Here is a 12,175-nt window from a genome sequence, read left to right as displayed (position 1 = left end):
ACTCTTTCCAATAACTTATGGCGAGAGTGGGGTATGCTGGGGAGTAATGCAGTTGTAGCATTTCATAGACAAGGAACTGGTGTGCAGAGTCATTGAGTAACATGCACACAGCTGCACAGGAAGAGGTGGACCAAGGTCAGTCTTTCCAACAGTTCTGGATTCTGATCATAGCACACTTTCTATCAGGACTTCTGTGTGTAATTGTCAGTGCATTTGGACCCCAGTATCTTGGGATCTGTGAAAACTAGGCAGTAGTTTTATTTTTATTTTTGGAAACATTAATTATACAGATGTTTGTAAGCCAATTGCTAACATAAATGGTTGTGAGGGGAATTTTTTTTTCTTTTGTAATTTTTTTATTTTTACAAATTATACTGTGATAATACAATAAAAATTGCTTATTTGAAATATTTTCCTTTAACATTTTATAAGTTAATCAAACGGATACTACAACAGATTGTTGTTTAAATAAGGGAGAGCAAATGATTTTAGTATTACAAAACTTTAAGCTGAGGCTACACTCAAAAATAAGTTTAGAAAATGGTATCACAAAAGATTGAGAGTAGTAAAAAAAAACCCCAAACCAAGACCAAACCCAAGCAGGGCCGCTGTGCTGTAGGAAATCAGGTGTTTTCACTGCCATAAATCTTCACTGTGGCCAAACTTACAAACCAGTCCTCTGGGGAATTCCCTGGCGGTCCAGTGCTCAGGACTCTGCACTTTCACTGCCGAGGGCGTGTGTGGTTCAATCCCTGGTTGGGGAACTAAGATTCTTCAAACCCCCCCAACCCAAAAACAACCCTGCCTAACCGCCCCCCCCCCAAAAAAAAGTGTATATATGTCCATGCCTCTCTCTCGCTTTGTCACAGCTCACCCTTCCCCCTCCCCATATCCTCAAGTCCATTCTCCAGTAGGTCTGTGTCTTTATTCCTGTCTTACCCCTAGGTTCTTCACGACATTTTTTTCCCCTTAAATTCCATATATATGTGTTAGCATACGGTATTTGTCTTTCTCTTTCTGACTTACTTCACTCTGTATGACAGACTCTAGGTCCATCCACCTCATTACAAATAGCTCAATTTCGTTTCTTTTTATGGCTGAGCAATATTCCATCGTGCCACGTCTTCTTTATCCATTCATCTGTTAATGGACACTTAGGTTGCTTCCATGTCCTGGCTATTGTAAATAGAGCTGCAATGAACATTTTGGTACATGACTCTTTTTGAATTATGGTTTTCTCAGGGTATATGCCCAGTAGTGGGATTGCTGGGTCATATGGTAGTTCTATTTGTAGTTTTTTAAGGAACCTCCATACTGTTCTCCATAGTGGCTGAACCAATTCACATTCCCACCAGCAGTGCAAGAGTGTTCCCTTTTCTCCACACCCTCTCCAGCATTTATTGTTTCTAGATTTTTTGATGATGGCCATTCTGACTGGTGTGAGATGATATCTCATTGTAGTTTTGATTTGCATTTCTCTAATGATTAATGATGTTGAGCATTCTTTCATGTGTTTGTTGGCAGTCTGTATATCTTCTTTGGAGAAATGTCTATTTAGGTCTTCTGCCCATTTTTGGATTGGGTTGTTTGTTTTTTTGTTATTGAGCTGCATGAGCTGCTTGTAAATTTTGGAGATTAATCCTTTGTCAGTTGCTTCATTTGCAAATATTTTCTCCCATTCTGAGGGTTGTCTTTTGGTCTTGTTTATGGTTTCCTTTGCTGTGCAAAAGCTTTGAAGTTTCATTAGGTCCCATTTGTTTATTTTTGTTTTTATCTCCATTACTCTAGGAGGTGGGTCAAAAAGGATCTTGCTGTGATATATGTCATAGAGTGTTCTGCCTATGTTTTCCTCTAAGAGTTTGATAGTTTCTGGCCTTACATTTAGGTCTTTAATCCATTTTGAGCTTATTTTTGTGTATGGTGTTAGGGAGAGGAGACAGAATTTGACTCAAAGCCTGAGTGTTATGATTCCTTTTGGCTCCAGTAGAATCATCTTGGTAGTATGTAGGAACCATGTGTCATGTTCTGGGTTAATTCTCTAAATGATAAATCATGGTATTGTGACTCAGCCTACATCATCTTATCCTACCAGAGATGCTCCATAGTGAGGTGACTTTTCAAAGCCTGGGAAGACGTTATAGAAATACAGATAATAAAGTAAAGCAAATTCATAGTATTAATACTTTGGTATGATTTAGGAATAAGTTTTATAATCCTTGGGATATTTTGTGTGTATTTGTATTTCAAGGTGTTTGAAATAAATCTGGCATACTAGATAATCTGATTATAATTTGAAATGTGTAATTATACTAGACTCATGGTATTGATTTTAAAGGTGTAGTAGACTTTTATTAAGATTGTAAATGGCATTTAAATGTTTTGGATGGCCTGGTTTATTATATTTTATTTAAGTTTGATATATTAGATTAATAGGAATTGCTTAAGTGCAGAGTAAGATTTTGCTTTTTAGGTTTGTAAGTCTGTCAGGGTTTTGGAGTGTTTGAGAGAATCAGGTATGTTAAATGTGTAAAATATAAAAAGTTCCTGAGGGAATTCAATTCGTAAATTGGGTTCGTTACAATTTAATCTTTTAAAGTTATCAGTTAATTGAGTGTAATCAAAGAAGAAACTGACTCTGAATGCTTATTTTTATCGGAAAGTAATAGGTTGATACAAGACTTCGAAATTGAGTTGGCTTAGAGAACACTAGGCTTTTGAATCTACAACTTTCAATATATTTAACTAATTAAAAGCAAATTGTTTTAGAGTAGTCCTTTCGGTGCGCAAGGTTCCCTCAGACATTGGGAAGCTCAAATGACATTAGTAAGCACCCGGTAAATGGTTATAATCAACAGTAAGTACTTCTTGCCCTCTGTTCCTTTGAGTCCTTGCAGTGAAACTCCCACAACTGTGTGTCGATTTCTTGAGATCCTGAGGGTCCCGATTAGCTGAAGGCAAGGATTATTCCAAAACCAAAACACTTTTTGTTTTTTTTTAAGAACAAGAGCCCAGTTTTTTAATTTGATCATTTCTTGCATTTGAAGTACCTCCTCCATGACATCCCTGGCCTGAGACCCTTTAACCGCCACGCAACTGCAACCAACCACTTGGAGGGTTTTTTCCCTCTCCATCAGTTTTACAGAGGCCTACCCATTCCCCCAGTTTCTTAATGTCATCAACCTTAATCAGGTTGATTTGGTGCTCAGCACAAAGGGCTTCCACCAACTTGACATATATAGGCTCCTCACAGTTGGATGCAAGCACACAAGGATGGGCTTTGGCAGCTTCCCGAATTCCACGTGCTAGGCCATCGTGGATGAGGGCGGTCTTCAGCACCTCTTGCAGAGCAGGATGAACGTCCATTACACCTCCAGCAGCAATGCCTTCCTCGGCCACGGCGGCAGGGACTCCGAGGTGGCCGGGAAAGAGCAAAACCACACTTCTTTTGAGTCAATAATTTTATTACTATTACTTTTCACACCGAGGAGACTTAGTTACATAAAGTGAGATATTCTATGAGTTGATTACCAGTAGTGGAAGCACAAAGGTGTGGAAAGTATAATGTGAACACAGTGAAGAAACGCCCTTTATCAGAGTGAAGTCCATGTGACAGAAACACATTACTCCAAACAGACTATGTACAAGTAAATATAGCTTTCCATCTATGTACAGACATATTCACAGGGAATAAACTGACGCAAAATCTCCATACATCTCCTCATCCAGCGAAAATTGATCACAATAAACAAAACACACGGGAAATGACAAAAGTAACTTGGAAGTGCATCAGCTGGAGTCTTGTAGGGGTATAGAGGTTAAAATGCTTCTTGAAAATGGAGGCAAACAGAGGAAGCATGAGATGACATCTATCCCTAAAAAGATCCTTTACAAAAATGGCATTCTGATATTTGTAAGGTAACCCGTCCAAAAGACAGTTTACGAGTTCTAGGGCAATGCCTATGTTGGGGTCAGTGTTGACAACATGGTCTCTGTTTTAACACTATGCAAAGAACACAAGTATAATTTATCTTTCCTTTAGTGCTAGCAGCCACTTCATTAAACCAGGAAGGTAGTTTTTGCTACTCTTTGATGGCACTTTTGAGACTGCAGATTGCTTGGAGATGGAAGCCGTTGCTTCTGGAGTTTTTTCAAACTGGAGCAGAAGAAAAACATCCAGGCTAGATGCAGGGCACAAAACTTTGTGTGCACGGTTCAACAGGATTATATCCCAACAGAGTTTCCCTCATCCAGATGGAGAGTCTCTGCCCTTTGGAGAGATGCTTCAGACCACAAAACAGCCCCCAACAGAAACATCACTGGCTCTGGATCCAGACAATCTTTCTTTAGGGCAAATGGCCAATTAAACATAAAATTGATGGGGTTGGTCAATTTAACACACATATTTACTCTATAGAGATAATTTAGGTACCCAGGTGGTAGATATTTCTAGGCTCTTAAGTGCCTTTTAGTCATTCTTTTAGCTTTTACACAAATCATATAAAAAATTGTGATGAAGTGAAACAAAGTTTTTAGTTGTGGGGACATCTGTGTGTGTGTACATGCGTGTAAGCAGTCTGTGATACTGGGCCAGAAATTATGTAGTTTAGCAGAAAAGGAAAAAAAAATCCAATGCATTATGAAGTCTCCTGTTTCATATGCTTTCTTCCCAAGGAAGGTTTATAATTTAGGTGTAATAAATTATTGATAAACTGTATATCTCTATTTGCCACTTTTATAAGGGAATTTCTTAGACCCATCCTATATTTACATAAAAACTCAAATAAACCTTAAATTTTCCAGGTACATATACGCTAATTATCCATTTCACTCTCTATATTGCTTTACATAACAAATGGATTCCTGAAAAACAGTAAATCTATAACTTAAAAAAGGAAATACTTTCACTGTAGTATCAGGACTTGCTATTTAAAGGACCTCGCTATTTAACAAGCTATTTTGAAAGTGAAGAATGCTTTTGTGAAATGAACAATTTCTTTGATTTTCAGTTTTATTAAAGTACACATCTAAAATTTATCAGATTAGGATTGTCTAGAACAATAACCTTAAAAAACAGAACAGATAAACTCTAATTTACAACAAACAATACAAAACAGGAATGACTCATGGACTGCTTATCGATTGACTATATTCAGAAGCCCTGAATATATGTATTATTGGTATTTTATGGCTTTAATTAAGACAACTGTCTCTTATGAAGTATTGATACTATAAAGTGCAATATTAAAAAATTAAAAAACCTAAAAGGCATCCATTGTCCTTCAGTTTTAGCCTGATGAGAAGAATCGGAGATTTGCTTAATTAAATGGCAAAGAATTTTTTACCCTTAATTCCTGCATGTAATTTCATCCTTAAAATTATTTTATTTGGGGATTCAGACTTCATTGATTCGTTCCTTTTTTTTTTTCTCTTTTTTTGATGACATGATTTTAAAAATTAGTATTCTCTTTTGGTTAGTTGAGTGCTTTTCGAGAACTGTCAGTCCCAAGGACTTAGTTACTTCCAGATCCATTGTAAAGGAATATGCAACCCAATAAGTGAGAATGTAGGAGCAAATTTCCAGCCTTTTGGTGAACTGTACCCCATTTTCCTGGGCCACGACACCAATCAACAATCTTAGAATTCCCAATCTTACAATTCGCTGCAATACTGGGTGATGAGAGGTGGTCCAACCATTTCCCCCATTTCCTATTTAGAGCGAAAATATAGATTCTTTTTGGTAAATCAATGCAGGTAAGTGCAGGTCCAGAGTTCCTGAACGATCTCCAGTGGTGTCTCTCCCATTCTGAGTACTTGTTGAATGTGGGATTATGACCATAAAGACGAAGTCCATGAGCTTCACCTCACCAGGGCCTCGAGACAATGCCGCATCAGTGTTCAGACTTTTCACCAGAGGATAAATGCCTGTTAGTACTTGTTGAGTCGAGGCCTACTGGTGCTTTTAAGGCATTTCTGTGACTCTCTTGTAGTTGTGAATTCTGTTCCCATTTTAGTATCAATTAGGAGGGAGTCCCTCCCCCCACCCCCCAAGAAGTAGTCAGTTACACAAAACGTAAGTTGTTAGGCCCACCGGGCTAGCATTTTTCTATCTTCACCTTAATGCAGAGATGGAGAAAAGGCTCATTAGACTTGCCAAGTACAAGTAAAGTGGAGAGGCTGGTGGTGAGAAGCTGGAAGGGGAGTAAGCACTGGGCCCAACCTAGACTTGAAAACTGGAAGTGAGGTTAGAAAGAAACAAACTGAGGCTCAGTAAGGCCCAAGGGAGAGGGGCTCATGGTAGGTAAGAAGATCCATCCAAATGCACTGGGCGAGCTGAGAAATGCACTCGCTTCGCCTGAATGTCTCAGGGAACACAAGATTAATGTGAATTAGCAATGAAGTGTGACTTTCTTAAAGGTAAGGGGCACAGGGGAGTGCAGAAGCAGGGGGTAAACACTGGGTCTGAGGCTGTCATTCCGCCCTATTCAGACCTTATACTTGTGCCATGAGTAGTCAAAAGTTCCATGATTTCAGAGCAACATAAAGCATTTTAAAAGGCTAAGTAAAGAAAAACTTAAAAATTATTGAGGGTTAGAGAGAAAGACGCAGAACTAAAAATCCGAAGATAACATTTGATGCAAATAGATAAAGGGTCACATAGTGGTGACTCCCAGCTCTGTCAGGGGTAAACAGTGAAGGGTGCCCAGATGCAACTCTTTTCTGCCGAACAGAAAAAAAAAAAAAAAAAAAAGGTGAATTCATCACCTTGAGGGGCCGGGGTGAATCTGGAGGAAGACTCTTCTGACACGGATGGTTGTTAATGTTAATAGCTGACAGATCTGGGTTACACCAGGAACATCTATGCTAGGATTTGTTTCCTACAAAGGAATTGTCTTTTGGATCAGGGTGATAGGTTGAACAAGCACTCTAAACAGAACTAAACCTTTGGCAAACTCAATGCCAATTCCATGGCACTCTTTCACACTGAGGTCTTTATCAGTTTTGTAAAAAAATTCTTTAAGGTTTTCCAGTCTGCCAACCAATCATTTGGTGGAAGGGCTTTGGCTTAGATCATTTGGTGTTCCAGTGTCTCCACTATTTGTTTGCTAATTTGAACAGAGTTGTCTATCCAGTCATAATTAGAGGCTCCTTTTTCTCTCTAAAAAACTGGCTGACTTGTGGATTCCTGGGCCATTTGTAGCTTACTCTCACTTTGTTTAAACAAAACTGCCACTAAAGACCACGATGGAAATCAGGTGGTGCTGGGCAAGGCCGATGCCCTGTGTGTGAGGAGGGTGGGCAAAGCGGCAGTGAGCACACTGGGGGGCATCTAGGTGGAAAGCACGTGTGACTTCCATAACAAACATGAGTGCACCCGTGTTTTCTACAGACACCTAAAGGCTCCTGGTGATTTCTGTGCTGCAGCCCATGCCCTTTTTTAAAAAAGATATTTATTTGGTTGTATCAGGTCTCGGTTGGGGCAGGCAGGGTCCTTAGTTGTGGCATGTGAACTTTTAGTTGCAGCGTGCATGTGGGATCTAGTTCCCTCACCAGGGATCCGAACCCAGGCCCCCTGCGTTGGGAGTACAGAGTCTTAACCACTGCACCACCAGGGAAGTCCTGCCTGTGCCTTTTTGAAGCTCCCAGTAAAGTGAAAAAAAAGAGCGTAATCTCACAATGAGTAGTGGAGTTCAGCTGGCTCTGAGTGTGCCCTTCTTGCTTTTCTTGTTTGCTAGATATTTCAATGAATAGGAAGCTGTGAGATTAAAAAATGAAACACAAAGCTAGAGAGGCAAGGAGCTAACCTTAAATAGCTAGTGGAGTGGAGGCCCTTACCTTTCTTCCCAATGTCTTCTTGAGAGGGGAACATATTTTTATCTGGGACTCTATATAGGCTTTTGTAATTGGGTAAAAAAGCCTGAAATCTGTAATTATTTAAAACTACATAGGGATATATATCAATGTGATATTTGCTTTCTTGGGAATCCTGGTAAAAGTAAGTTAATTTCCCCTTTCTTCCTTTTTCTTATTCTTTATTTTTTCACTAACTTTCTCTTCACGACAAGCCCTCACCTACTAATTGAAGACAGTCTTGCTGAGGGAGGTACAGGAGTTGAGCATGTGTCTTTTAAAAATATTAAGCCAGGTGGTTATGTAAGATCTGGCTTAGCAAGAATGAGCATTAGCTCCTATAACAAGCTTTCAGGAGACAGTTGATTTTTCCAGAAATCATCCTGAGAACAGTTTCCCTTTATTTCTTCTGGAACACAGCTGTAACAATCCAATTACTTATTACTAGCCACTTAATTATCGGAGTAGCAATCTGTCCAGGTGCAAGGAAGCATGGCATGCTCATAATCTTGTGTATGTGTGTGCACGTGCGCGCGTGCGTGTGCGTGCATGCCTTGTTGGTAGATGTAGGGAAGAAAGCATATTAAAGTTTTCTGACATGCTTGGATTCAGACCCACGTCAGTTATTCCAACCCAGCAATTTCAGCAGAGCAGTTAACATTAGTCCCATCTTTTCCAGCTGTCTATCTGGCCGGCAGCTCTATCTGTTGTCACTTCCCTGGTCAGCTTTCTGTTAAGGTGGTCTTGGGTGGAGGGCTTCCCTTGATAGCTCATCCTTGTCACAGAGGAGTTTAAGAGCTATGAGCATTGGTGGGGAGTTTGCCAACTCTCTCCCTGCCCAGCAGTGATGTACATTAATATCATCAAATGTCTCATCAGCAAAGCAGCTGTGTTTTGCTGAAAGGCCTCCAAACACCTGATTCACGTCTTCCCTAGAAAATAAATTATAATGGCCCCTGTCAGCTGACACCTGTGAGAAGCCTTACAAAGCATTTTCCCCAAATACGAAACAGTCCCTGCCTGTTTTTATAATCTTCTGGGCAAGGCTTTAGGAAGTTCTGCTGCGTCAGCCAAACTGATAAGCAATCCTCCCCCTTAGTCCGTGTACGTTACTGTGTTTTCCTGACCTGCCGCTGCCTGGCTCAGCTTAGGCCCGGGAAGCTGCATGCAAACCTTCTCATCTCTGGCTTCAGTACTTGAGGGTCTAGGCAGGTTCAGAGGGCAGCTGAACTCGGCGTGGGCATTCCCAGAGGCAACTGAGAAGGGTCTATTTGGGTATTCTCAGCATGAACTAAGTCGTTCTCCCGTCCTGAGGCTGCCTAGGGTGACAGGGGAGGTGACAGCAAGTAAGACCTGCTTGGTTTGCTGCAGGTAAAGGGAACCATTTGCGTACAGCTCATTTATTTTAGATTGAACGGTAAGAGGTTGGCTCTTGAATTTTTGATATTTTTACCCTGTTCCAGAAACACAAAGAGAATATCTGTAGTCTAAATTTTTTTCCCCTGTACTTTTCTACTGTGCATTCTTTGCCTCTACATCACCACTAGGGATATGGCTGGCCATTTAAATATACAGGGAGGGTTCATGTGTGTATGTTTGTATGTACTTGTGCACAAAACAAACCTTATGAGATCAGGAGGAAATGTTCCCTTTGGTTGTTGGTGTGCATGTTTTTCCTTTCCTTTCACTAAGGCAAACTTTGGTGCTCCCTGCTTTTGAATCCTGGATGTAATTGGGTCAGAGGGTGATGATGTAAGTGGTACTGTGTGTATATATATATAGATTTGGTACGAAGATATATTTATATATGTATTTACACAGGCACTAGAGATGAACTACTCAGAAAACCATGCTGTGGAAAGTTCTTTCTTATAATTATGTTAATGATTTGAATGCTTTTAAAGATCCACTGTTGCATCCTATACACTTCTGTCTGGGTTTACCCAAGCCCAACACACAACCTCACAGACAACTTATAGGGGGCAAGCAGTGGCAAGCAGGGGCAGGGAGGTGCCTGCACGCTGGCCAGTGAGCCAACACTGCACACCCTTGAGGTGGGAACTGGGCTCAGAAATAGCATCTTCTCAAATGCAACTTTTCATGACTGACAACACTCCCTAGGAAGGGAGCTCCCAGGCAAGTCATATGCCCTGTGGCTGCTTGGATGAGTCTTCACCGTGAGCTGGGAATGAACGGGAAAGAGTGAGGAGGCAGGGTGAGTGTGGGGAAGGGCTGGAATGAGAACAGGCTTGCACTGGACCTCCCTCCTCCTTTCTGGTTTTATATAGTCAATCTGCAATTGAGTCAGAGTCACCTACTCAAACCTTCTTTCACACAACAATCCAGTCCATCATACACATTCATGCAATAAACAACTCTGCTCCCTTTCAAGTAATGCACAGGGAAAACCATCAGAGTTTTTAACTCAATGTTCACTTACTCCTTCTCTTTCACTCAGAGGAAGTAACACGAATTCTTGCTTCAACACAAAATCCTGCCCTTGATGAAGGAGACGTGGGTCTCTCACACAACTGAACACCCGACTTTGCAAAGTTGGAGAGACTGGGAAGCTGGCCTCTTGGGTGGCAGCCATCTTGGCTTCCTGCTTTCCCATTGGGCCTCCACTCAGAAGAGCAGTGAAGGGCACTGCCTGTGACTGCCATGCTCTGTGGAGTGGGCTGAGGTTTTATGGAAGGAATGCTGAGCTTGATCTTTATCTTTATTCAGTTGTGAGTTCTGCATCCTGTCTCCCTGTGTTAGGAGGGACGTGCTCACCGCAAAATCATAGCAGCATCAGTGACACAACAGACTGGAGAGAAGCCATGGTGTGTGCCAACTTAGATGCAGGGTGGCTACAGAATAATGCACCATCCTCTATTTACTTTTTCAACTGATTATAAGGAAGCATGATTTGGGGAAATGAAAAACTCTGCATGTTTTTCAGTAAGTTAGTCCACCTAATCTTTTTTCTCTGTTGTTTTTTTTTTTTTTTCTTTTGACATAGACCTCCTGAGAAATCATACAAAATGTCAAATAGAACTTGGGAGCACTGAATGAATGAAATGAAAATGTCCCTTGAATGCTCTGAAAATGAAATGAAAATGTCCCTTGAATGCTCTGAAAATCAGATCCTTGAAGTGACTGGCTTGAAGCCAGTGTAAAGAAGCTGTTGAGTGTAGTCTGCAGTGTACTCTGTGAGCTAGAAAGATTCCCAGATGGGGTCCTGATGGCAGGAGAGACACCCATGGTGCATGAGCTTTAACCAGATCCTGGTCCTGGCACCACTAGACACAGGACACAGAAACCTTCCTAGTTAACAAACGCCTTTCCAAACACCTTGAAGCTGCCTTCATCCAAGCAGTATTGATCAGAGTCATTCTCGTTCTATTGGTTGGTTCTTCCTTCAGCCACTGAAGCCCTTTGTGACCACACTGGAAGATGCATTAAAGAACCACGTCCTTAGGGGGCAAGTCCCGCTGAGCGCCTCTACCGGGTGGTATTTCTTAGTACATATTCAGGCTTTCTTGGCAGGCATTTTGATGCCCTTAGCGTCAAAATACGTCTGAATGACAATCACAACTAAACTTGCCCCCCTTCTTTTGATGATAATGGGACATGCATTGCAACAGTATAGGTTCAGTTTATATAGTCTTGCTGTCCTAGAAGTGCACTAATTTGCTTTGCAATCATATTTTCTACTTGCATGCTGGGGCAATATATAACCCCCCCTCCCCCAAACCCAACCCTGGTCACCTCCCCCTTGCCCCAAACCAGTATCCACCCAGCCTGGGTTTTACCTCTGAATGTCCCAATAACCCTGTGGGTTTCAGAGAGTGTACCCCAGTTGGGGCGGAGAGACGGTCTTCCCGGTTTGGCTTGGGGGAATATTTTGGAGGGCTCATTTCAGGGCCCCTACAGGCCCTCTCCACCCAGCCCTCCCTCATGCAACCTATTTTCCTAAAATATCCACCGTACCAGGCAGAATCCCAGTATGTCCAAGGTAGGCTGAAGGTCACAGCAATGATTCTCTTAGCTCACCTCTTGCACTTAAGAGGTAGAGCTCAGACTGAAGGTTGATGCCCCTCTTCAAATAGGTACTAGAAATATACTAGAGCTATCCCTGAAAAGATGCAGTTGTATTTATATATATATATATATGATTTTATATATATATATATTTATAATTTTCTTTGTATTTGCATACAGGTATGTACTGCTCTATAGGTGTGGAAGGAGAGGTATAATACAGGAACAGGCAGGGGTGTGTGCATGTGCATCTATACATAATATATATATATTATATGTATATATATCACCTCTGTCATTC

General features: G+C 41.1%; 1 pseudogene; it reads right to left on the bottom strand.

The window, feature by feature from the left end:
- Window positions 1-3,025: 3,025 nt before the first annotated feature.
- LOC103079372 (40S ribosomal protein S12 pseudogene) lies at window positions 3,026-3,390 on the bottom strand (annotated as a pseudogene).
- Between the last annotated feature and the right edge of the window lie 8,785 nt (window positions 3,391-12,175).

This window comes from Lipotes vexillifer, unplaced genomic scaffold, assembly GCF_000442215.2.
Source record: "Lipotes vexillifer unplaced genomic scaffold, Lipotes_vexillifer_v1.1 scaffold1116, whole genome shotgun sequence".
Classification (NCBI taxonomy): domain Eukaryota; kingdom Metazoa; phylum Chordata; class Mammalia; order Artiodactyla; family Lipotidae; genus Lipotes; species Lipotes vexillifer.
The sequence above is the reverse complement of the archived record's forward strand: the minus strand, read 5'-3'. Positions and strand labels throughout refer to the sequence as shown.